The 24,468-nt window shown below is 43.4% G+C and overlaps 1 long non-coding RNA gene across 1 annotated transcript in view; it reads right to left on the bottom strand.

Moving 5' to 3' along the window:
* Window positions 1–24,468, bottom strand: part of LOC147024464 (uncharacterized) — a 213,082-nt gene that overhangs the window by 166,793 nt on the left and 21,821 nt on the right. Inside the window, exon 2 of the long non-coding RNA XR_015059045.1 lies at window positions 2,670–2,871. This is a non-coding gene — a long non-coding RNA (uncharacterized LOC147024464). The remainder of the gene's footprint in view (window positions 1–2,669; window positions 2,872–24,468) is intronic.

Below are 24,468 nucleotides of genomic sequence, written 5' to 3'. Positions count from 1 at the left end.
AAAAAATGCAATTGTTTTTGTGTAACTGGCAAATAAGTGATACAAGTCAGGGGTGGAGTAAACAGGCAGAGGCGGTGGATGTGGTGAGTCAAATTTGGAATAAACTGCATTTATTTCAATCAATAAGCTTTAATGTAATCTATTTTGTTATTTTTTTAGGTGAGTAACACTTGGGACTTGCTGTTGCATGATGCAAAATTGATTATTCAACTCGTTATTATTCAGCAAACCCTGACCAATATGTACAAACTCCTAAAAGAGATCAAGTAAATATCTTCACATAGTTATGTATCTAGCAGATTCTCAGGATTAATTTGGCACTTGAATTGTCCAAAACGGCCAAAGGATAACTGATACACATCCAATTTACTCAGAAAGGGTGAATTCGAGATAAACGCGAAAATGTGTTTTCCTTGTAATGCATTATACATTAAAGTTCATAATTAAAAATCGAATATTCGCCGTTAATTAGTGGTTTTTGCTAATTTTTTTCACACAAGTACATGTAGCTTGGTGATGTCTATCAACACAGAGAAAACTGAAAAATTGAATATTTTGACCCTGTTGCGCAAATAATGACCAGTTCATGAACTACGACCATTTATAGGTATGTGTTTGAGTAAAATGAACATTTTTGTTTTATTCTATAAACTACTGACAACATTTCTCCCAAATTCCGAATAAAAATATTGTCATTTAGAACATTTATTTGCAGAAAATGACAACTGGTCAAAATAACAACAAATATTCAGTGTTTTCAGACCTCAAATAATACAAACAAAACAAGTTCATATTCATTTTTAAACAACACAATACCATTGTTTTAACTTAGGAAGAGTTCAGAAGTCAATATTTTTGTGGAATAACCCTGATTTTCAATCACAGCTTTCATGCATTTTGGCATGCTCTCCACCAGTCTTTCACATTGCTGTTGGGTGACTTTATGCCACTCCTGGCGCAAAAATTCAAGCAGCTCGGCTTTGTTTGATGGCTTGTGACCATCCATCTTCCTCTTCATCACATTCCAGAGGTTTTCAATGGGGTTCCAGTCTGGAAATTGAGCTGGCCATGACAGGGTCTTGATCTGATGGTCCTCCATCCACACCTTGATTGACCTGGCTGTGTGGCATGGAGCATTGTCCTGCTGGAAAAACCAATCCTCAGATTTGGGAAACATTGTCAGAGCAGAAGGAAGCAAGTGTTCTTCCAGGACAACCTTGTACGTGGCTTTATTCATGAGTCCTTCACAAAGACAAATCTGCCTGATTCCAGCCTTGCTGAAGCACCCCCAGATCATCACCGATCCTCCACCAATTTCACAGTGGGTGTGAGACACTGTGGCTTGTAGGTTTACCCAGGTCTCCGTCTAACCATAAGACGACCAGGTGTTGGGCAAAGCTGAAAATTGGACTCATCAGAGAAGATGACCTTACTCCAGTCCTCAATGGTCCAATCCTTGTGGTCTTTTGCAAACCTCAGCCTGGCTCTTCTTTGCTTCTCATTGATGAGGGGCTTTTTTCTAGCATTGCATGACTTCAGCCCTGCCCCTTGGAGCCTGTTTCGAACAGTCCTCACCATGCACTTCACCTCAGCTGCCGTTTGCCATTCTTTTTGTAGGTCACTTGAAGTCATCCTACCGTTGTTGAGTGACATTCAAATGAGTTGGCGGTCATCCCGGTCAGTGGAAAGTCGTTTTCGCCCTCTGCCAGTCTGTAACTTTGTTGTCCCCCAATGTCTGCTGCTTGAACTTGTTCTTATGAACCGCCGTCTTTGAAATTTTAAGGATGGAAGCAACGTGACGCTCACTGTATCCCTCTGCCAGTAAAGCCAGAATTGAACCCTTCTTTTCCTCACTCAAAACTTTTATTTTCAACTCTTTTGGCATGGTCAACACTCAATAGTTATTTTTCTGATTCCAATTACTTTTGAGGTACTACTAGCACTGTTTTTGCCATCCAGCTGGTCCTATTGCAAGAGGATAGTGATGCCCACAACAGTGGTTTTTATACTTTTCCTTGTTAACTAAGATTCGGTTCAGGTGATCACCTAATCAGTACCTCACTAAGTAGAATGAGATTTGCCTGTGTTGGAATTCACTGGAATGAAATGGCTGCCATACATTTGGATTTGGCAAATGTTTTACGCCGGATGCCCTTCCTGACACAACCCTGGTCGCCTCTTACGACACAGGGATATGGTACACCTATTTTAACCGGGGTATACACCGGCCCAGTACACTGGTACTCATTTCGCCGACCTCGGAAGGATGACAGGCTGAGTCAACCCCCTGGTGTATTAATTCAGTGGCCCAACGGGGCTTGAACTCAGGACCTTTTGGATCCCAAGCCGCTGCCCTAACCACTGCGCCAACACACCAGGCTGTAGCTGTGTGTGTGTGTGTATATATATATATATATATATATATATATATATATATATATATATATATATATATATATATATATATATATATATATATATATATATATGTATATATATATATATATATATATATATATATATATATATATATATATATATATATATATATATATATATATATATATATATATATATATATATATATATATATATATATTTTTTTTTTTTTTACATACATATATGTAACAATGACTGCAGTCAATGTTAAACAAACCGGTGCCTCTTACCTTACAAACGCTCATGGATATGCTTTGAAGTTCAACTCAATATGCATGCCTTCTGGAGTTAGCTCGTGTGGGCATGCACTTGGTGGGTACAGAGTGTGAAGGAAAGGGAATGGGGGCAGTGCTTGGTTCCTGATTGTAGGGATGTGGGTTCAAATGGTTCTTCCGCTCGCAATCTCCTGGATCTGTCTTTGGTCTGGTTAGGCTGTGGAATGAAAGAATTGGCTGTAGCCGAACAACCCGTAGATAACATACAGATATAGTGAAGAGATATAGCCTGTCCTGCCTTTTCTAAACATCCTTTTTGTAAACTCTTAACGAGTTCATGTGGATCTATCCACAGCAAACGGAAACCCCTCCTTCAGTTTCATTTCAAAAGCTCAACTCTCCATTCCCTCCACACCCAGACAAACCCAACCCAATCATATTCCACACACTTCCGATTCCTGCTGCCTTATACTATAAATAACTCACAATTAAGTGCCTGGAACACGTGTCAGTTTCAGGTTCATTAGTTAATTCCTCATGTGTCTTGAACCAAGAATGAAATTTCGAAAGAGTAATGTGCATAATTTCAAACCTCACTGTCTTCATACTCCATGATGCACCCACCATCCATAGCACTAAATGGCAGCTTCGCGTTGGAACATTGAAATGAGTAACTCTTGTTAATTATCAAGGGAAGCTTGAGGCTAATGGACATTCTAAAACATTTTGCATGACTTTCAATACTTTCAGAAAAAATAACAGCAAACACATGGAGAAGAAAGAAGAGACAAATAATGACATGACCTGTATTAAAAAAAAAACCCTCAACTCCACTCTCTCAACCACAAACTTCCCTCCACCCTCTAAACCCATCTTCTCTCTCCACCTTCCCAACCCTACATCTCCACCCACCCTCTCAATCTCACCGCTATCTCTAACCCTCCCAACCTCACATTTCCTTCCACCCTCCCAACCCAACATCTCCCTCCACCCTCTCAACCCCACATTTCCCTCCACCTTCTCAACCCCACATTTCCCTCCACCTTCTCAACCACACATTTCCCTCCACCTTCTCAACCCCACATCTATCTCCACCCTCTCAAACCCACATCTCCCTCCACCCTTTTAACACTACATTTCCTTCCACACTCTCAACCCCACATTTCCCTCCACCTTCTCAACCACACATTTCCCTCCACCTTCTCAACCCCACATTTCTCTCCACCCTCTCAAACCCACATCTCCCTCCACCCTTTTAACACTACATTTCCTTCCACACTCTCAACCCCACATTTCCCTCCACCTTCTCAACCACACATTTCCCTCCACCTTCTCAACCCCACATTTCTCTCCACCCTCTCAAACCCACATTTCCCTCCACCTTCTCAACCCCACATTTCCCTCCACCTCAAACCCACATTTCCCTCCACCTTCTCAACCCCACATTTATCTCCACCCTCTCAACCCCACATCTCCCTCCACCCTTTTAACACTACATTTCCTTCCACACTCTCAACCCCACACATTCCTTCGCCCTTCGAACCCAACCACTCCCTCCAACCTCCCAACCCCACATTTACATCCACCCTCACAACGTAAAATCTCCTTCTACTCTCTCAACCCTAAATCTCCCTCCACTCTCTCAACCACACATATCCCTCTACCCTCTCGATCTTCCACGTTTCTCCAACCTCTCAACCGCACATCTCCCTCTATTTAATCACATCAACACCTTATCTCTCCCAACTCCCCTAACCCCACATAAGAACCACAAGACCCTTCAAAACCCCAGTGAACCTGAAGACCCTAAAACCCCTTCAGACCCCAAAGACTCGTTGAGAACCCAGAGAACCTGAAGACCCTTAAACCCTTTAAGACCCATAAGACCTCGAAGACAATTAAAATCATTCAAATTCAAAGACCATTTAAGACCCCTAAGACCCATTCGGGCCATAAGACCTCTTGGACCCTTTAGACCCCGAATACTATAAAACCCTTCAGACCCCTAAGACCCCCTAGAACCATAAGACCCTTTAGAACCATAAGACCCTTGAGAACACTAAAATCCTTTATAACACAGACCCTGTCGACCCCCTTAGACCTCAGAGAACTCCCATTACACTCTTTAGAACCCTTAGACCCTTTCGATCCTGGTCGACCTTTTAGAACCATAAGACCCTTAAAACAACTTAGACTCCTTTCTAACATTTTAGACCTTTAGATCCTCACACCTTTCAGACATTTTAATACCCTTTCGACCCCTTTGACTTTTTGACCCTTTTTAGACATTTTAAGACCCTTTTGACTCCTTTCAACAATTCTGAACGTTTAGACCTTAAATTACATCCTTATAGACCCTTTTAAGATCGTTTGGACCATTTCAACCCTTTTGAGTTTAGAACCATGAAGACCTTTCGACCTTTTACACCTTTAGATCATTTGACCTTTACAACTAAACCATGTCAACCTTTTATTTGCAATCAGTGACCTTTTATTTAGAACATCATCATTCCATTTATTTGCCACACAAAACAAGTCCTGACGAGGGTATGCAATCTCTGATTGCTCTTTTTAGTTCTGTATTTTTTGCTTTGGTGTCCTCTTCTCCTTCCTCACACTATATTCTTTACTGAATGGTGATGCTTCTTTTTTAATACGGATTTATTCTCTCCACTATCAAGTACGGAACATTTGTGTGTTACAACCAGAACGAGCCAAACCCAAGCTCCATGCTGTACTTCAGCAAGGCAGAAACTTGAGGCAGAACTCATGACATTATTCACATTATGACACCATATTGCAATAGCAAGCCTTACATGGATGACATTACTGTACTTACATTGCCATGTTTGCTAATTTGTCATGCACAAATTGCAACAAACTGTCTGTCTTTGGTTACAGAGTGTTTCTGTTTTTGGCGACCTCATGAATTGGCCAATATGTCTTTGGGCTGGTTCTCAGGCCAAGTTTCTCATAGTATTTATATATATTTATATATATATATATATATATATATATATACATATATATATATATATATATATATATATATATATATATATATATATATCATAGACTCCTATAGAGAAGGACTGGAACCTCACGATCTCAGGGTTTGTAACTTGAGTCTGAAGGATTAACTCGAGTCCGGGGCTAAAATGACTTCTAAAAGGGCGAGAGACACGATCTCGGGATCCATATAGGGGTTTTTGAGGATGGCGAGTTCAATAGTGTCATTTTCAACACCACCTGAGGTCATCTTCAAGGACAAAAGGTCATATTTCAAGGTCAACTTACTGAATTTTGGTATTTTTTGCCCGTTTTTGTGTCTAACTTATAGAGGAAAACTTTTGTAAAGTCTATGACAAAACATGACAGTGTGCACCGACTGCACCTACTTGCTGATTTCTATCATCGTTAACTAATGTATGTTTTGTTTGTTTCTCTTTCAGAAACTGTCCAGCTGGTGATCTCACAGGATCTTTGTGTTGTTTCCTGCTTTGGTGACAATATGCCACGTCGTTGCGGCTGCTTTGGTTGTAGAGGAAACTATGATGGGACGCCTTATGTAAAGGTCATATCCTTCCCACAAGATCCTGAGGAAAGGGAGAGATGGATATTGGCAATGCCAAATGAGATAGAAAGCTTGAGGTGCTTAAAGGAGATGTGTATATATATATATATATATATATATATATATATATATATATATATATATATATATATATGTGTATATATATATATATATATATATATATATATATATATATATATATATATATATAAATATATATTGTGACGTCCACGGGACTTGAACAGTCCCGCAAACGTAGAATGAGTCGAAACGATGGAGGCGGTTTATTTATTTATAACCCAAACATGGCGGTTCTAATCGCTCTACCGCAAACGGGACGAGGAAGGTGGCACGAGTCACTTTTCACTGAGTTGATGATGTTTATTTGTTTTTATTATCAACCAGAACTAACAAGACTCGGCAAGAAGAGGGATCCGGGGAGATTCGACGGGATGGTGTGGGATCGGGTGTGGGGAAAACACAGACAATTCCAATGAATATACAATTCTCAACCCCTCTAAGGCGCCAAGTACACACACACACACACACACACACACACACACACACACACACACACACACACACACACACACACACACACACACACACACACACACACACACACACACACACACACACACACACAAAACGTAGCTACTTCTGGTGGTCAGGCTGGACCGTGGTTTGGACGCAACTGTCCCTGGATCAGCGTCGGACGAGCTGGCCTTGCTCTCGTCAGGGGGGGGGGGGGCAGGAGAAACCGTGGTGCTGTCGACCTCCTGGTCTTGGCCCAAGTCCGCTCACAGCCGCCAGGGAACCAGTTCTGGCGCCAAATTGCGAGCAGGAGAGGGAGGCAGGTCCGTCCGCCGTTCGACCCCGTACTCCGAGTCAGCAGAACCCCAGAGCCAACCAAGGTGAGGCACGAGGCTCAGCAAGACTCCAAGACACGATGAAGAACACGATCAAATCAGCACAACAAGTACGCTTCCCGCGCAACAGCCTCCACACCAAAAAAACACGATCTTTTTGTCCCGATCTTCTTCCTCTTCTTTTTCGATCCCGAACAGAACCTTTTTATCCTCCCGTCCTCGTCACTTCCAATCGAGCCGTTTTATCGGCCCACCGCCGTCGCCTTCCGCCAATCGTGATCACGGGACGGAGCCATCCGCAGCCCTGTCCTGTGACGTCACGGCCAGCCTCCAGGGACTACGAAAAGGGGTTTACGCAGACACACTTACCCTATCCCGTGTCCCTATCTAATTACGTGACAATTATCATTTCCCCCTTGAAGAAATGAACATTTACTAGACAACTTATCACCACTGAATTGCTACTTATTACATCGAGATCCTGGTAAACTCGAACAGCATGGCATACCTAATTAAACATCCTAATTACCCTTTGAATGCATACCCCCCCCCTCAAACGTAACAATATATATATATATATATATATATATATATATATATATATATATATATATATATATATATATATATGTGAGACACATTTCAATTGTGATTGCATGTCAGTTAGGGGTGGCAAACGACCCAAAGAACCCCCATCAATATTTCCTGGAGTACCAAAATCAGCTTTGAAGCAGGTGACCTCAGCCCCACGCCCAACATCATCTTCTACGTCAGAATCAAGAGCTAAGAAGATGAAGGCAGCTGATGAGGCTGCAGACAATATCCAAGATTTCGACCACTTCTGTGCTAAAATCAGCTCCTATTTTCCTGGCTTTAACGTCATAAAAGACCAGGAAAACCTTTACCTATCAAGAACTGATGCTACTGGACAAACTGTCAAGCAGTTCTTTCATTTCCAACAAGTTCACTCACCTTTTGGATTTCTATTCTTGAATAAAGTTGAGAAAGATGACATTGAGGTGCCCAAACGACTTTTTCCTTTGTAGAAGAACAGCCTGCTCTCAAAATGGTCCCAGATTAGATCAATAACTGACCAGGTAAACATCTATGAATGCACAAGCAAAGAAATTCTTCAGCTTGTAATAAGCCAGCTCTGTTGGATGACTGAGGCACACGAGCTTCCTCATTTCACCTTCCTTCTGTCGCAGCTGCATCTTCTGGCAGAGAAAGACTTTGACTACGTTCTTCCTGCTATATTTGCAGATGAAGCCTTGGAAAAGTTTTTTTGGCCAAGCCAGGCAAAGAAGCGGTGGAAACTTCTACATTGACGTAGTTGACATTATGGCTGCAGCTAAAATTGTAAATTTGCAAACACTCATTAAGCATGACATTATGCCCGAATCTAGTTCTCGTGTGATTGATTGCGACAAGAACTGTACAACTTCCATAAATGCAGATGAGCGAAGTGAACTCATTGACGAGATTACTCCTCAAGACACTCAGGATCTCTTGGGGTCTGACGATGCCCTTAAGCATAAAGTAGTTTATTTGGCCGGACACCTTGTTCATAAATATGGCGATAGCACTAGTAGATCATTGATGATGAAGATGGTAACGAGGTGTCATCTGAGTTTCTCGATAATTTGAATAGAGGTGGATTGAGTGTGCAGACTATGTCAACCGTCTTTTTTGTACATTATGACTATAATTTGTATGACAAGACTAAAATGCGTTGCTGATTTAATTTTGCTGAGCTGTTATCCTCTGGAGATGCACCTTCAGCTAGTAGTAATGCTGCATGTACTACTTTAGCTAACATTCTATTGAAAGCTCATGTCCTCAATGTAAGTGACAAAGAAAAAGCTTTGGGATGCCTCAGGTGGCAAGAAAAGCTCTCCAACTAGTGATAGACATAGACATAGTTGTAATAGGCAAAGTGTTGTGACATGCATATAATGTTTATGTAATATGACAATAAATATCAAAGTTTGACAGCTCTACACACTTGCATCTTATTACAATCAGCCATCTCTCACCGTTTATGAGTTAGACACAAAAACGGCCAAAAAATACCAAAATTCAGTAATTTGACCTTGAAATAGGACCTTTTGACCTTGTAGATGACCTCAGGTGGTGTTGAAAATGACACTATTGAACTCGCCGTCCTCAAAAACGATTTCGGGATCCATACCGGGGTGTCTCTCGCCCTTCTAGAAGTCATTTTAGCCCCGGACTCAAGTTACAAACCCCGAGCATGGGAGGTTCCAGTCCTTCTCTATAGGAGTCTATGATATATATATATATATATATATATATATATATATATATATATATATATATATATATATATATATATATATATATATATATATATATATATATATGTATATATATATATATATATATATATATATATATATATATATATATATATATATATATATATATATATATATATATATATATATATCATTATAACCACTGATTCATCAACTCACTGACTGACTGTCTGATATTAAAGTTCAGCACCTTCTGGGTGACGTAGAAAGCTGAAATTTCACGTGCTGATAGACATCAAAGCCGATATTCCGGGAAAAATCACAGAACCGTCGGAAAGCATCCGACAATAAAAAATATAAATAAATGAAAAATAAAAACATGAAAATAAGTAAATGAAAAAAAACAATAGTAGGTGAGCGACCCGAGACAATGGGGAAGCACGGTTCGTTATTGCTTACAATGTGTAAGCATACCTCGCTCAAATTATTTATACAAGTCGAGCCAACATTCCTGACGAGCATTTTGTCATCAGGACCCTTGCTGGTCTTTAACCGCCCTTGAGGCTCAATGAATAGTGAATCTCCATTGGTAAGATGAGATTTGGAAATATACATATATATATATATATATATATATATATATATATATATATATATATATATATATATATATATATATATATATATATATATATATATATACATGTATATATATATACATGTATATATATATATATATGTATATATATATATATATATACGTAATATATATATATATATATATATATATATATTTATTTATATATATATATATATATATATATATATATATCTATATATATATATATATATATATATATATATATATGTATATATATATATATATGTATATATATATATATATGTATGTATATATATATATGTATGTATATATATATATATGTATGTATATATATATATATGTATGTATATATATATATATATATATATATATATATATATATATATATATATATATATATATATATATATATATATATATATATATATATATATATATAATCTGAGAGACAAAAGGAAGTGAATTCTCGGAAGAAAGCAAAGAATGCAGAGCTATTAAGCCAAAGCATGTCGACAACAATTTGACTCCACCGACTGAAGACATCGGATAGGCAGGATCTACGATGACCACTACAACTCCTTTTAACACCTGCAATTAATTCCACCTTTATGGGGTCGGCCAAGACCCAAGGGTAGAGTTTGGCCCAAGCCTTTTACAAACCAGCTGGCTTGGCCTGACGTTCAATTTGGGCTAGTTTGTGCAGGCATTCGTAATTTGTTTAGGGTGCCAATGAAAACTCACTTATATTCTTCGCAAATAACACCTTGAGATATTTAACGTCCACCATTTCATGGTCGTGGAAAGGAGATCCAGCTTAACATTCATCTGAGGGATGACGCATTCATTGATGCAATGCCCCTCCTGTGAAACACCAATCCGACAGTTTATAGTCGGGTCAGAATCAAACTCAGATCAGATATATAAACGGTAAGTCTAAGTGTGCTACCTCTGCACCATTGTGTCAGACACAACAGAACATGTGGGATGCAGAGCAAGGCCCCAACCCCAAAGCGGTTTTTTTTTTTTTTGCTCTCTCTGCCTTTAAGCAGCTTTTCATGACAAATAGGAATTTAATGACAAGAATATATCCAGGGATACAAGGCCAAAAGAAAGAAGAAGCAGTGCGAGGAAGCATGATGGCTGTTTTCCCGTGTGTTAATTCTGCAAATCGTGAGTTTGTGACATCAGCACCCCATGGTCAGCCATTTAGTGCCCGCAGGACATGCGAGGCAGGGCAGCTCCACACTTCCCGAGGGTCGAGCTCATTGCCACCTGCTTGCCTTGGGTGAAGGGTTGAGGAGGTTCTGGTGATGGTGGACGGTGGAGGTTGTCCATGCACTGTGTGCTCGTTGATGTAAGAAATGCAAAATCACTACCGAGAGAACATCATAGCGTAAATATCAACGACTGTGGTTGTATATTATACAGCTCTAGTTCCAGTTCTAGTTGTTCTCAAATCATGATCTATCCATCATGCCTGGAGCCAAATAGAGACGCATGAAGGTCGCACTCTGCACCTGCAATATTAAACACGACTGCCATTCGAACTCCTCCCTCTCCCGTCTCGAATATTTCCTTTTTAAAATATATTTTTTACAAAGTTGTCATTTATTTATTTATTGCGACACTCGTCACAAACCCCTTCCCCTCTCATTGCACCTTGAACTCTCTTTCTTTCGATACTCATCTCATTGCATACCTTCTCACACCGACATATCCTTTTTATTTGAAGCTTTTCTTCTCCATTATCATTGCCCCTCACTACCCCGATCCAATATTTGTTTTTCTTCTCCTACAGACACATCCTATCCCTGACAACATACATCATCCTTCCACCCACCCATAACCCATGACATACATCCTTCATATGTATCCTCCATAATTAGTCTCCCTCACCTTGTTTGCACTCTCCCTGGCCTCCAATTCCCACCCAATTTCTCGCCACCGTTTAATCCACCCATTCCCCCCCCCTCCTGGAATCTCCTGTTCTTACAACTGCGCACCCCGATCCAATTACACACGCAATTTGATGCGGACGCGTCGAGCCGTGCATGCCGATGTGGAGCGTTGCAGCCTCACAATGCCCACAACTCTTCTTTGTAAATCACAGTTGCCTTTAATAATAATGTCACCGCCCTGTCATTTTATTGCAGAAACTCACATGCAGACAGGTGGGCTATAAACCCAGTAAAGAGGGACGGAGTGTTAAAGGGATGTGGGGGGAGGCAGAACCAAAGCTTAACCCTATATGTGCTTCTTGTGCAATATGATGTATTTCATTTTGTACAATTATTTGTTCAACAATCTCTCCTCATGCCATCTTCTATATATACAATGCATAAATGCCTGTCTCTGTCCCTGTCCCTGTCTCTCTTCTTTATGTACGGCCACATCTTTTAAGTTATAAACTCCAAACTCGGGGTACAAATACAATTTGTGTGGGAAGTAACATGGGCTGTGTGGCTGCAGCCTCACGTGGGGGGGGGGGGTGTGGGGGTGGGGTGTAAATTCTCCATGTAAATGTGTACCATGTAGCGCCACCTGGTGGTGGTGGCAGAGGGTATTACGTTTTCTTTTTTTACCTGGGCAATACTGAGGTTAAAGCACTCTTCACATGGGTAAATTTGTCCTCCTTCGCTTCCCCCCCCCCAAAAAAAATAAAAACAGAGGGGCCTGTCAAAGACTATCACCGTGTGCGAGCCATTTTGAGCGGGAAGGGACACCAGTATGAACGGGAGGTAAAGTGGGGTGGGGGGGGGGAGTGGGATGTGAGGACAGGGAGGGGGTGAGGAGTAGAGGTTAAAGCATTTCATGCACAGGTAAATTTGTCTTCCTATCCTTCAACCTCTCGCCCAAAGTTTTTGGCTAACACCATGACCAATTGGTCCATCAACGCAGCGACTGGTAGGCTCTGCTAGTTGTTGATATATGCCATATACACAGTGCTTTGTGCAAATAATAACAAGAAATGAAACAAGTGCCAAGGGCTGGGGGGTCCACATGCTATACCCCCACTGTTCTCAAGACAACAAACACATACAACCCTTACTCCCTTCTTATCCCATGCCCCATTTCCACTCCCCAATGGGGCCAACAATATCCTTGAAATGTTTGGCCATGATCAACCCAAGTATTGTGGCGATCACTCAAGCGTTAGAGCCCCCCTCCCTCCACCCACTCTCCATTCCAAATCTCCCCTAAATTGAAAAATCGATCACAATCTAATGTCTTAATTTTTTCACCTGAAATCCTCCATGGTGCCCCTATTATGAAAGCCACGTTTGGGAACACTGTGACCCAAAAGGCCCAACCACTCTCCCAAACCCCCACCAGCAAAATCACACCCTCTCATATGACATTCCCCATGGAGCCCCTGTTATGCCTGCCAAGTTTGGTGACCCTACAATGTTGCATTCTCAATATATACAAGATATAGGGAACGGACAGACAGACAAACAGGAAAAATGTAATGTGACAGAAAGGGCAACTTCATGTTTGTGTCAGCTTTGCCTGATCCGAGAATAGTTAGCAAATGTGCCGCACGTGGACCAACATAATCACTCGTCTACAACATTGGGTTTCGGGTTGCGCTGCATATCAATGGCAGGTGCAGTTTGGGAGGAGTTTGCGATGGCTTATGGTATTTAAATAATTGGGTTGAATACTGTATATAGAATAGAAACATATATATATATATATATATATATATATATATATATATATATATATATATATATATATATATATATATATATATATATATATATATATATATATATATATACACACACAGTAATCCCCCATTTCTCGCGGGGGTTATGTTCCAAACCTCCCTGCGCTCAGTGAAAATCCGCGATGAATGGACGCCTCCCCCAAAAAATCGATTCGTCTGGTCTGGTCGGTTTGGGAGTGATTGGGTTTGAGGTGCCTGAGATCGACTAGTCTGGTCTGGTCGGTTTTGAGGTGCTGGGTATGAGCAGTGCTCGTCCAATGGCGGCAAACCTTTTTCCTTCCCGAAGCTTATATCGAGCACCTTTACCTTAACCTTCTCCTGGATCGTCCCAGGACCTTCCTCTGGCGCTTCGGTTCCTTGCCAGAAGCCTTAGAAGGTGCAGGGTGTTTGGGCGGCATCGTGGGGCTTGGAGAAAAAAACGTAGAAAATATTCGAAGTTCACAAGCGAAACTTTGTCTCGTGCGTTGAGTGACTGGTCGAGCACCACGCGTTATAATTTATTGCTTAAATAATTTATATTTTCTATATTATTACCACGATGTACCGGGGGAATCCGCAGAAAAAATTAGTTACGTTCCAAGGGAAAACCCGCGATGAACCGGGGGCGTGACAGATGAACCGCGATGAAGCGGGGGTTGACTATATATATATATATATATATATATATATATATATATATATATATATATATATATATATATATATATATATATATATATATATATATATATATATATATATATATATGTTCATTTACTCCCTCCCTCATCTATTGTCAGGTAAAGCCAGATCAGATATGTGACTTGCTACAGGTATCATGGAAACCTATACTAACCTGTTTCATGGTTGGGTTGTCGGCGAGGAAACCATCTCCCCCACCACGATTCCTGGTGAGGAGGATGTATGGATATGGACACAATGCAGAATTAAAAACAAACCTGTCAAAGGGAGGAGGAGCCCCTTGTGAGCCAACAGCCATCCATATCTGGTGCCTAACTGTGTCTGCGGACGTACTCCTGCAATTGGGTACCTCTCTCTAGGAGGTTGGTGGCACGATTTGCACTCCGGCCACCGTAAAACACTTCATTCCACAAAACACAAAAAAGGCAAAGAAAGCTGAAAACCCACAATAAGGGAGTCCCTCCTGTGCTGCTGCCCTTCACAGAGCAGCTCATCGGATGAGGGGATGGGGGCAAAGTGTCTGGGACCCCCATTCTTTGAAGATAGGAGGAAAAGCACAGGGTACAGAACAGCCTCCTTTGCCACAGTTGCACTCCCCTTTGCCTTCAGAAGAGCCTCAATTTGTTAGGACATGGACTCGACAAGGTGTTGAATGCTTTCTACAGGGATGTTGGCCCATGTTGACTCCAATGCTTTTCACGGTTGTGTAAACATGGCTGGTAGTGGATCTCTACTCCGAATAGCTTGTTCCATCTCATCCCACAGATGCTCAATTGGATTGAAATCTGGTGATTGGGCAAACCACTGCAGAAAGTTGAATTCACTGTCGTGTTCATTCATGGAACCATTCCTGGACAATCCTAGCTTTGTGACATGGGACATTATCCTGCTGAAGAAATCCATTAGCAGATGGATACACTGCTGCCATGAAGGGATGCACCTGATTGGCAATGATGTTCAGGTATCCTGTGGCATTAAAACATTGCTCCATTTTTATCAAGGGGCCAATGTGTGCCATGAAAACACACCCCACACCCCACACCACCAGCCTGTAATGTTGACACATGGCATGATGGATGTATATACTCATGTGGTTTTCTCCATGTCCTAGTCTAGCCATCAGCGTGAAAGAGCAGGAACCGGGATTCATCAGACCAGGCAATGTTTTTCCAATCCTACAGTGTCTAGTGTTTTCATTACTTAGCACACTACAACCACAAGTTCTTGTTTTTTTGCGGAAATAAGTGGAACTCTGTACGGTCGTCGGTTGCCATACCCCATTCGTGTCAAGGTACGACGAGTTGTGCATTCTTTTATGGGTCTTTCGGCACCAATGTTGTACTGGACTGTCAGTTGACTAACTGTAGCCAGTCTGTTCCTCTGCACAATTCATGTTAGCCTCCTTTGGCCTCTTTCATCAATGAGCCATTTTTGATCACTGGCCTGCCGTTGGCTGAATGTCCTTTGGGTGGTGGACCATTCTTGATACACATAGGAAATTGTTGAGTGTGAAAAATCCAGCAGCATTGCAGTTCTTGACACACTCAAACCAGTGCGCCTGGCACCGACTACCATACCCCGTTCAAAAGCACTCAAAACTTTTGTCTTGCACATTCACCCTCAGAATTGCACACATCCTCAATCCATGTCTCAATCATCTAAAGGCTTAAAAATCCTTCTTTAACCTGCTTCTTCCCCTTAATCTACACTGATTAAAGTGGATTTAACAGGTGCAATCAATCAGGGATCATAGCTTTCACCTGGATTCACCTGATCAGTCTATTTAATGGAGATAGCAGCAGGTGTTTCTAACGTTTTGTACACTGGGTGTTTATGTATATATATATATATATATATATATATATATATATATATATATATATATATATATATATATATATATATATATATATATATATATATATATATATATATATATAGTTGTGTTTGAGGAAATTCGCAAACCACCATTCAGGTCCCATAGGTGAGATATCTCTGTAAGTATATGTGTAGTTATCCCAAACCCGTTGTTTAGAGGGAATAAATGTGATTCATTCGGGCTGCGACCCTTCAAGATAGCCGTTTTTCTGTTCTATCTTTATTTTGAACCAACCACGTCTCAACCGCCATCACACAACAACCACCAACCGCAACGCCGCTTCACAACAACAACAACGCCAACAGCCACGACCTTTACCGTCACAACTCACTCTCGCAATCATCGCATCACCGCCATTCCAAGCGTCACCGTGGCCAGGGACCACCACAATAAACCCTCCACCACCTTCACCTCTCCTCCTTCTGCCGCCATTCCCGCACCGCTTGTGGGCACCGATCCTGGACTCGTACAGGGCGCGCGCTGAGCAGCGGGTGCAAAAAGCGGCCTTTCCGGGGAAGTCAGATCAGGAATGATTCACGCCCACTTCTGTTCCGTCCTATCAGCGAGCGCGGGGCGATTTGGCCCCGCCTCCAGGCGCGTCGGAGTAGAATCGATATATGCAAATTCGAGGATTAGGAATGATTCATGCCCACTTTTCCTCCGTCCAATGGGCGAGCGTGGCTCCGCCCCCGAGCTGATCCTGATCCGAAAATCTGCATATGGTTTCTCTTGCTGACTATAAAGCGCCGAGCGCGGGGCGAATCGAGTGAGTAGAAGAGTTTCTGTTTCGGGCTCGAGTAGAGTGAAGAGTTTCTGTTTCGGGCTCGAGTTGAGAGAAGAGTTTCTGTTTCGGGCTCGAGTAGAAGAGAAGAGTTTCTGTTTCGGGCTCGAGTTGGAGAGTTTCTGTTTCGGGCTCGGGCGAGTTGTGGCGGCGGCGAAGAGTGGCAGCAGCAGTCAAGACGGGTCTGGAGGGGGTTCGGAGTCTGTCGGGGAGCTGCAGAGAGGAGAAGCCGGGAACGCGGTCGAGGGCGCAGTGGAGTCGCTCGTCGCGGGACCCAAGCAAGCCAGCTATCCTCTTTCCCCAGAGCATCAACAACCCCCCCCCCTGTTCCCCCCTCCCCCCGCGCTGAGATAGTGCGAAAAGGGGGCCCCGTTCCCACCCCATTCCAGGCAGTGCCAGCAAGGCCCGCGGAGGAGCGCGGAGCCGGGGCGCCGCCGCCATTTTGCGGCTCATCACAAGACGGGTAGGCTCTACGCGGTCTCGCGCCCACAGACCACGTCTGCCCCCTTGTCGTTGAGGGTGGCCCCTTTTCTTTTGATTTTGAGTATATGTGTTGTCGGCGCCGTCTGTAAAGTAAAACTGTGTAAGTGTTGCCGTGTGCTCGCGTAGTCGGTAGTAGATCTGCATTGTGTTTCTTTTGTTGCAATTGCTTTTGGTGCATAATTGTTGTTTCTTTAACATTTGCTTTTGGTGCATAATTGTAATTGTATATGTGTGCTTTCCGTTTGCCGCGGAATAAATGTGAATTATGTTGAACTGTTTTTCCCGTTTCGCTTTGTCTTTTCTTTAATTGAATCTCCATCTTACTTCACGTAAAGGGTTGGTCGTGGGCTAAATACGCCCAATAATTAATCGGAACCGTCGAGGTTGACGATAACACCGCTCGGTTATCCCGATAGTACGGAACGGGTCGCTTAAAGTGGCCCATGTCCGAAGTCGACCTGCGGCGAGGTGCGATCGCCCGGTCTACCCTCCGTGTGGGTACTTAGGTAGGTCGAATTTGGCGAACAACCCTATCCCACGCAGGGGGCCGATTGGCACGATCGTGGTGAGGCCGAAAGGCCCACCCGTGACTAGTTCCCGGCGTTAGTCCGAGAGGGTCACGACGGAATTGTCCGTCCGGTGGGCGACGTGCCGCGATTCGAGTTACGTGGCCGCTCGCACGCCGGCGGGCACGAATCCGCAACACTGGTGTCAGGAGTGGGATACAAACTCATCCCCCTCCTCGCGGCACTGGTGTCGGAGAGCGGGAAAACGGGCTCTCCTGTCTCCAGCTAAATTCACGGGAATCGGTCTAGGGGTGAGAGGAGCGACCCGCAATTCCCTCCAAATTACGAGCGATTTAAATTAACCCTTTACGAGAAATAAGATGGCGTCTCAAGGCGAGCGGGAGCCGGGGTATTAGGTATGTGTAGTCATGTAGGATCCATGGCCCAGGTCGGTTCTTTTTATAATTATAACCCCACCACTAACTGTGGTCAGTGGGAGCGGCTTGAACACGAACTTTGCCGGCAAACGGAGTCGCACAATGGCAGCGCGATCGCACCTCAGCGCAGCACGGAGCGGGCTGATGTTAATGGCACAGCACGAGGCGTGAGCTCCCAGTCACCGGTTCAAGGCACGTGGTCACGGCATGTGCCATGGCAGGCGTGGCAGGATGACTATGCGAGCATTGGCAGGCTTCAGGCACAATTGGGGGATGTCTTGGAAAAGGTGAAGCGTTGTGAAGAATATATTGAGGATGGTGAGAAAAGAAAGAACGACAGCAGAGAATGAAACGTTAAGGAACCACACTGAGCAGATTGAACAATTAGAAGCCAAAGCAAAGTCGGAGTGTGTGGAGATGAGAAAGGAATTGGAAAAGAAAGTTTCTGAGTTACAGAAACACCAGAACAAAGAGAGGGAACTACAAAACGAACTGAGAGTGTTAAAAGAGGAAAGGAAGAGAACGGAAAATGAAACTTTAAGAAACCACACTGTACAGATCGAACAGCTGGAAGCGAAGGCCAGATTAAAGAATGAGATGCAAGAAAGAGTAATGATGGAAGAACGAATCAGACAGGAGAAGGAAGTCAGCCAACTGAAAGAAATAACGAGATTGCAGTATGAGGAACAAGAATGAGTACTGAAAGAACAAGGAATGAGACAGGAGAAGGAAATCAGCCAACTGAAGGAAACTACGAGATTGCAGAATGAGATTCAAAAAAAGAGTAATGAAGGAAGAACAAATAAGACAGGAGAAGGAAGTCAGCCAACTGAAAGAAATAACGAGATTGCAGAATGAGGAACAAGAGAGACAGTGGAATAAAAAAACTGAAAGAGTATGAATTTGAAACTGAACGACAAAAGGAAAAAAATAGGTTGGAATACGAGGAGAAGTTGAAGGAGCAAGGAATGAAGCAGGAAGGAGAAATCAGGAGATTGAAGGACACAACGAGATTGGAGAGGGAAGAAAGAGAGGAACAATGGAATAGAAAACAAAAAGAACATGAATCTGAGGTTGACCAATTGAAAGAAAAGCTGAGGCTGGAGTACGAGGAGATAGACAAAGAACTGCGAATGAAACACAAAATGGAGATGAACCAAATGAAGAAAACCATGAAACTGGATAAGGAAAGACAGGAGAGGAAACAAGAAAGAGTAATGAGACAGCAGCGAATGAAACATAAAAAGGAGATGAACCAAAAGAAGCAAACCATGAAACTGGAGAAGGAAGGACAGGAGAGGAAATGAGGACGAGTAATGAGACAGCAGCAAATGAAACACAAAAAGGAGATTAACCAAATGAAGCAAACCATGAAACTGGATAAGGAAAGACAGGAGAAAATAATTCGGGGGACGTATTGGGCGAGAAGCGTGACGGTGACCGAGAGGGAAAAACTAATTGGGGTGACGGAGACGTGCACGAGGGAGATAAGAGACGAGGTGAAAGGAATTGCGAGGGAGAGAAAAGAACAATTAAGACGGAAAGCAAGGATGAGGTACGCGGAGATCGTGAAAGAGCAAGGAGTGAAACAGAGGGAAGGACGGGAGCGACTTAAGGAGAAAGCAAGGTTGACCTACATAAAGATAAGGGAAAGACGCCAGAAAGAAGCAGAGACTAATAGACACGAGGGGACAACAGAAACTAATAAATGTACAGAGACACGGGAGATGGGAACGATAGAGGAGAGACTGCATGATAATGACGGGGTTTGAAACGAACACACACACACACAGAGGTAGTGGAGGACAATGGGGGTGAGCTGGCAGACTGGGTGGAGACCCAGTGCGAGCAGCGGGATGGCCTCCTCCAGGAACGAGGGGAGGGAGTATGCCCCCTTGAGGCGAATCACGACCAGGTGGGTTCGGTCGTGCTTTGCGAGTTCGAGGGGAGGAGTGCTGTGGATAGGTGCACGCCGAGCTTGGGGGGTATAGAGGCCCCGGAGACCCTTGTGGGGACACGAATCCCCAGTGTGGTTGTCCCTGTGTGTGTGGTGCAAGGTGTGAGTGCCTCCCTGTGTGTGGAAGCGACCCCGTGTGTGAGTGGTGTGGTGGCAAGTGTGCCGAAGGGCGTGCTTCCCAGCACGCCGTTTGTAAATGAGACACCGCGGGCGAGTGCCCCCGCATGTGTGAGTGGAAGACCGCGAGTGAGTGGAGCCACGTGTGCGAGGGAGGTGGCATGCGCGAGTGAACGGCCGAGTGCAAGGGAGACCGTGTGTGTGAGAGAGCGGTATGTAAGGGAGATGTCGGTTGGCATGCGGGAGCACGCAGCCGCGTCTCCCGGTGTGAATGTAATGGAGTGGACTGTGAGCGTCGTAACACGCAGGAGTGCGTGTGTTGAATGGCGACGACGACAGCGACAGAGGGACAAAAGCCGAGTAGCGGCTGTAGCTGTTTCGGGGACCGTGCCAGGTTCACCCAGCAGCGAGCGCGAGGTCCGTGCTGTGAAACGCACGAGGCCCCCACGTGCTCGCTTGCGGGAGTGAAGTCCCGGTCCGGAAACGCACGCGGTGGATTTGCCGATCCCGCGGACGGACAAAGTTTAGGCAGGATTTCGGATTTGGACCGGACGGGTTCTCCACGCGGGCGTGTGTGTTAAGCTCCAACGGGCGAAGCACATGTGTTCGCGTGGGGAACCCCTCGAGACGTGGGGCTTGTGTTTTTTATGCGCACGGTGCCGGCATGGCTGCACGTGGGGTTGGAATCCGGCAGGAGGGGCATCCCTGCCGGATAGTACCGTCCAAGGAGGGACGAGGTACACGTGCAGCTGCATGACGTCACGGGCAGGTGCAAAGTGCATGAGCTGTGAGTTGCCGCGCTGGTGCTGCGCATGTGGAAAAAAAAAAAAAGCAAGCCTCGCTTTCGGGTGAACAGGATTCCCGGGCAAGGGGTGGAAGACCCCCTTACCTGGGCACAGGATGAAACCAGCTAGGGGGAAGGGTTAGCTTAGTTAGACCGGCTCCATGGGGCAGGGGTAAGTCCTCATGGGGCCCGTGGAATGGATTAGTTAGAGGGATTGGAGCCAGATTTAGGTGGGGAAATGATTTTTAGAGATTTGGAGACAGTGACAGACTTTGGATGTGGAGTGGGGACGTAGCTTAGCAACGTAGTGTTAAAAGGAACTTGCTGTAGTATAAGGGACGACGTGGGAGCACGAGTTAGTTAGGGGATGTAGTTAGCAGGATAGCAGAGTTCAGCGGTGAGTGTGTTGAAGAGTTGTGGGTTGTGAGGTGGAACGTGTGCTTGGTGAGCGAGTGAGGCCAGCGGGTCTGTGTGAGTGGAGTGAATGGGGAATGCATGGTGCGATGAGTGATTGGGGGGAGGAGTGACTCCCGCCCAAGGGACCCTGGGGTCAGTGTAGAGTGAGTTAGGGGGTTAGTCAAATTGAAAAATGGAAGTCGTTTTGCTGTTGGTGGGAGTGTAGGCTCGAAACCCGTTTGGAGGGGTGCAGGAGCCCTGTTGACGGGCTGGGAGCGTGGCTGCGAAAGGTGAGTATCGCTGAGTGGGTACCCCGGGCACCAGGCTAGTCGGCCGTGGTAGGCCAAGGGCCCATGGGGGGCCGGGATAACGTAGTGGGCACGGGTGCTGTATAATATAATGTTGTTATTTTAAAGAAAATTCATAAATGTTTTGTTGTAGAACTCTGTACCCTCATCAGTCCATAATTTTTAAGGTTTTCGCTTACTTTTATTAAATATCTGTTGGAAGGCTAACATGAGTGTATTCCAGGTTTTGTTTTTCAAAGGGACGACCCACGCATATCTACTCCTCAAATCAATAACGGTTAAAGCATACTTGTACCCCTTATCATTATTGAGTTCAATCAAATCAGCGGACCAGATATAATCAACTTCCTTGGAATAAACCTTCCTTCTATGAAACTTTGTAATTATTGGTTGATGTAATTAATTAGCTAATTGTTCTTCAATCTTCATGACATCATTAGAACCTATACGTTTTTTGAAGTTTCAAGTCCAAGTTTCAATTTAGCACTGATCATCTTCTTCACGATGAACCTATCAAATTTTTCTCTCAAGGTTGGATTTTGTATCAGACACAAATTATACAACATTTCTCTATCGGCTTCATGTTTTTCTTCCAACGTTGTGGTATTTCCATAAACAATATCGTGCCTCATGCACACTTCATCAACCCTATAGATAGGTTTCCTCCAGGGTTTAGGATTGTCAGCCTCATCTAATCTTTTATTCAAGTTTGTTCCTGGACAACAGAAAGAATACCCTGGTAGATGTAATTCCCCTGGTATTCCAGTGGTTGTAAATTCCTGATATTCCTGATAAAAACTTTTGTATATCTCCCCCAGGTTTGTGTTTTGGGAATTCACTTTTTTTTGAGCCACACACCGAACATGTACCTTTTTGTATAACACTTATTTTTACTTTTAACATATGAGATATTTTTACTCTTGGTTTTGATTTTACATTTTAGACAATAACTCATTTATTTATGAAAAAAATTCCTACAGAGTGTGAAAACCTTTTTAGTTTCCAACATGCACATTCAAATCTTAATTTTCAAAACATAAAGAATCCTTAGAAATGTCTTCACTCTCCTCCATTTATTTAAAAAAAAAAGTAAAACTTTAATCAAAGTTAATCACACCAAGGAAAACGATGTTAATAGTCTTGACGCAAATATTTCTAATAGACTTGTCAATTCTTTGTTTTCCTCCTCGGTGCGTTAAGATTTACTTATTTTCTGTAATACCCCAAATCTTTTTCGAATCTCACTGGTTTCCATATTTTTATATTTATTTATTCTCTCTTTTTCCTCCCTTTTTAAATCATTTTTTTATTCAAAACTATCTCCTTCTCTCTCTCTCTCTTCTCCCTTGCCTCCTTCTCTCTCTTCTCCCTTGCCTCCTTCTCTCTCTTCTCCCTCTCCTCCTCTCTCTTCTCCTTCTCCTCCTTTGTATCAGTTTCTTCAACTCCTTCCTCGTCCCTTACTATCGTTGAATCACTTTCACCCCATAGAATATCATACATATATTCTTCAGGATTTCTTGTTATTCCTGTATCCAAAATATTTTTTCTTACAACAGGAAACCAATAAAAATTTCTTCTGAATTTCTAAAAGAGCCTTGCGTTTTCTTGATTTTAATTTTTTTTTATTATTCAACATCTATATATTAATACTGAAGGACCAATTTTGTGCTCCTCCTAGCGGCGCGTCATGTTTTTCTCGGTACTGTGACCTGGACTGAAAGAAACTTCGTACCTGTAAGAGTGCATCGCATATAGTGGCAATAGTCAACTTTCAACTATGAAGCAGAATAAACACTTTTCGTTTTACATTTGTTGACATGGTGACATGTGACGTCACCGCTGAGAGGCGTCAGGACGTCATGACATCATCGGTCATTCGCTGACGTCATTACGTCTGTCGACGACAGACCGTCACCACTGAGCGGTGTAATTCCACTCCTCGAAAATAGCGTCTGCAATGTAAAACCCTCTTCTGCACATGCTGACTGCCTCAGAATGTGAATTTGACACAAAAAATGTATCTTCTATATATTAATACTGAAAGACCAATTTTGTGCTCCTCGCGGTCGCGTCACGTTTTTTCGGTCCTGTGACCTGGACTGAAAGACACTTCGTACCTGTAAGAGTGGATCGCACATAGTGGCAATAGTCAACCTTCAACTCTGAAGCAGAATAAACACTTTTCGTTGAGACGGGGGCAGGGAGTGAAGAGGCGGGACGGGAGATGAAGAGACGGGGGCAGGGAGTGAAGAGGCGGAGGGCAAGGTAAGCAAATTTTTGGGAGGGGGTTAGCAAATTGAAAGTGGGAGATGGGGGGGTAATGGGGCGGGGGCTTGGGTGAATTAGGTGGGGTTGAGTGTGAGGGGGTGGACAGGGGGGGCGGGGGAAAGTGGGGTGGGGAGTGAAGA

This window comes from Eptatretus burgeri, chromosome 6 (assembly GCF_056783735.1).
Source record: "Eptatretus burgeri isolate ZD-2024b chromosome 6, Ebu_testis_v1, whole genome shotgun sequence".
Taxonomy (NCBI): Eukaryota; Metazoa; Chordata; class Myxini; order Myxiniformes; family Myxinidae; genus Eptatretus; species Eptatretus burgeri.
The sequence above is the reverse complement of the archived record's forward strand: the minus strand, read 5'-3'. Positions and strand labels throughout refer to the sequence as shown.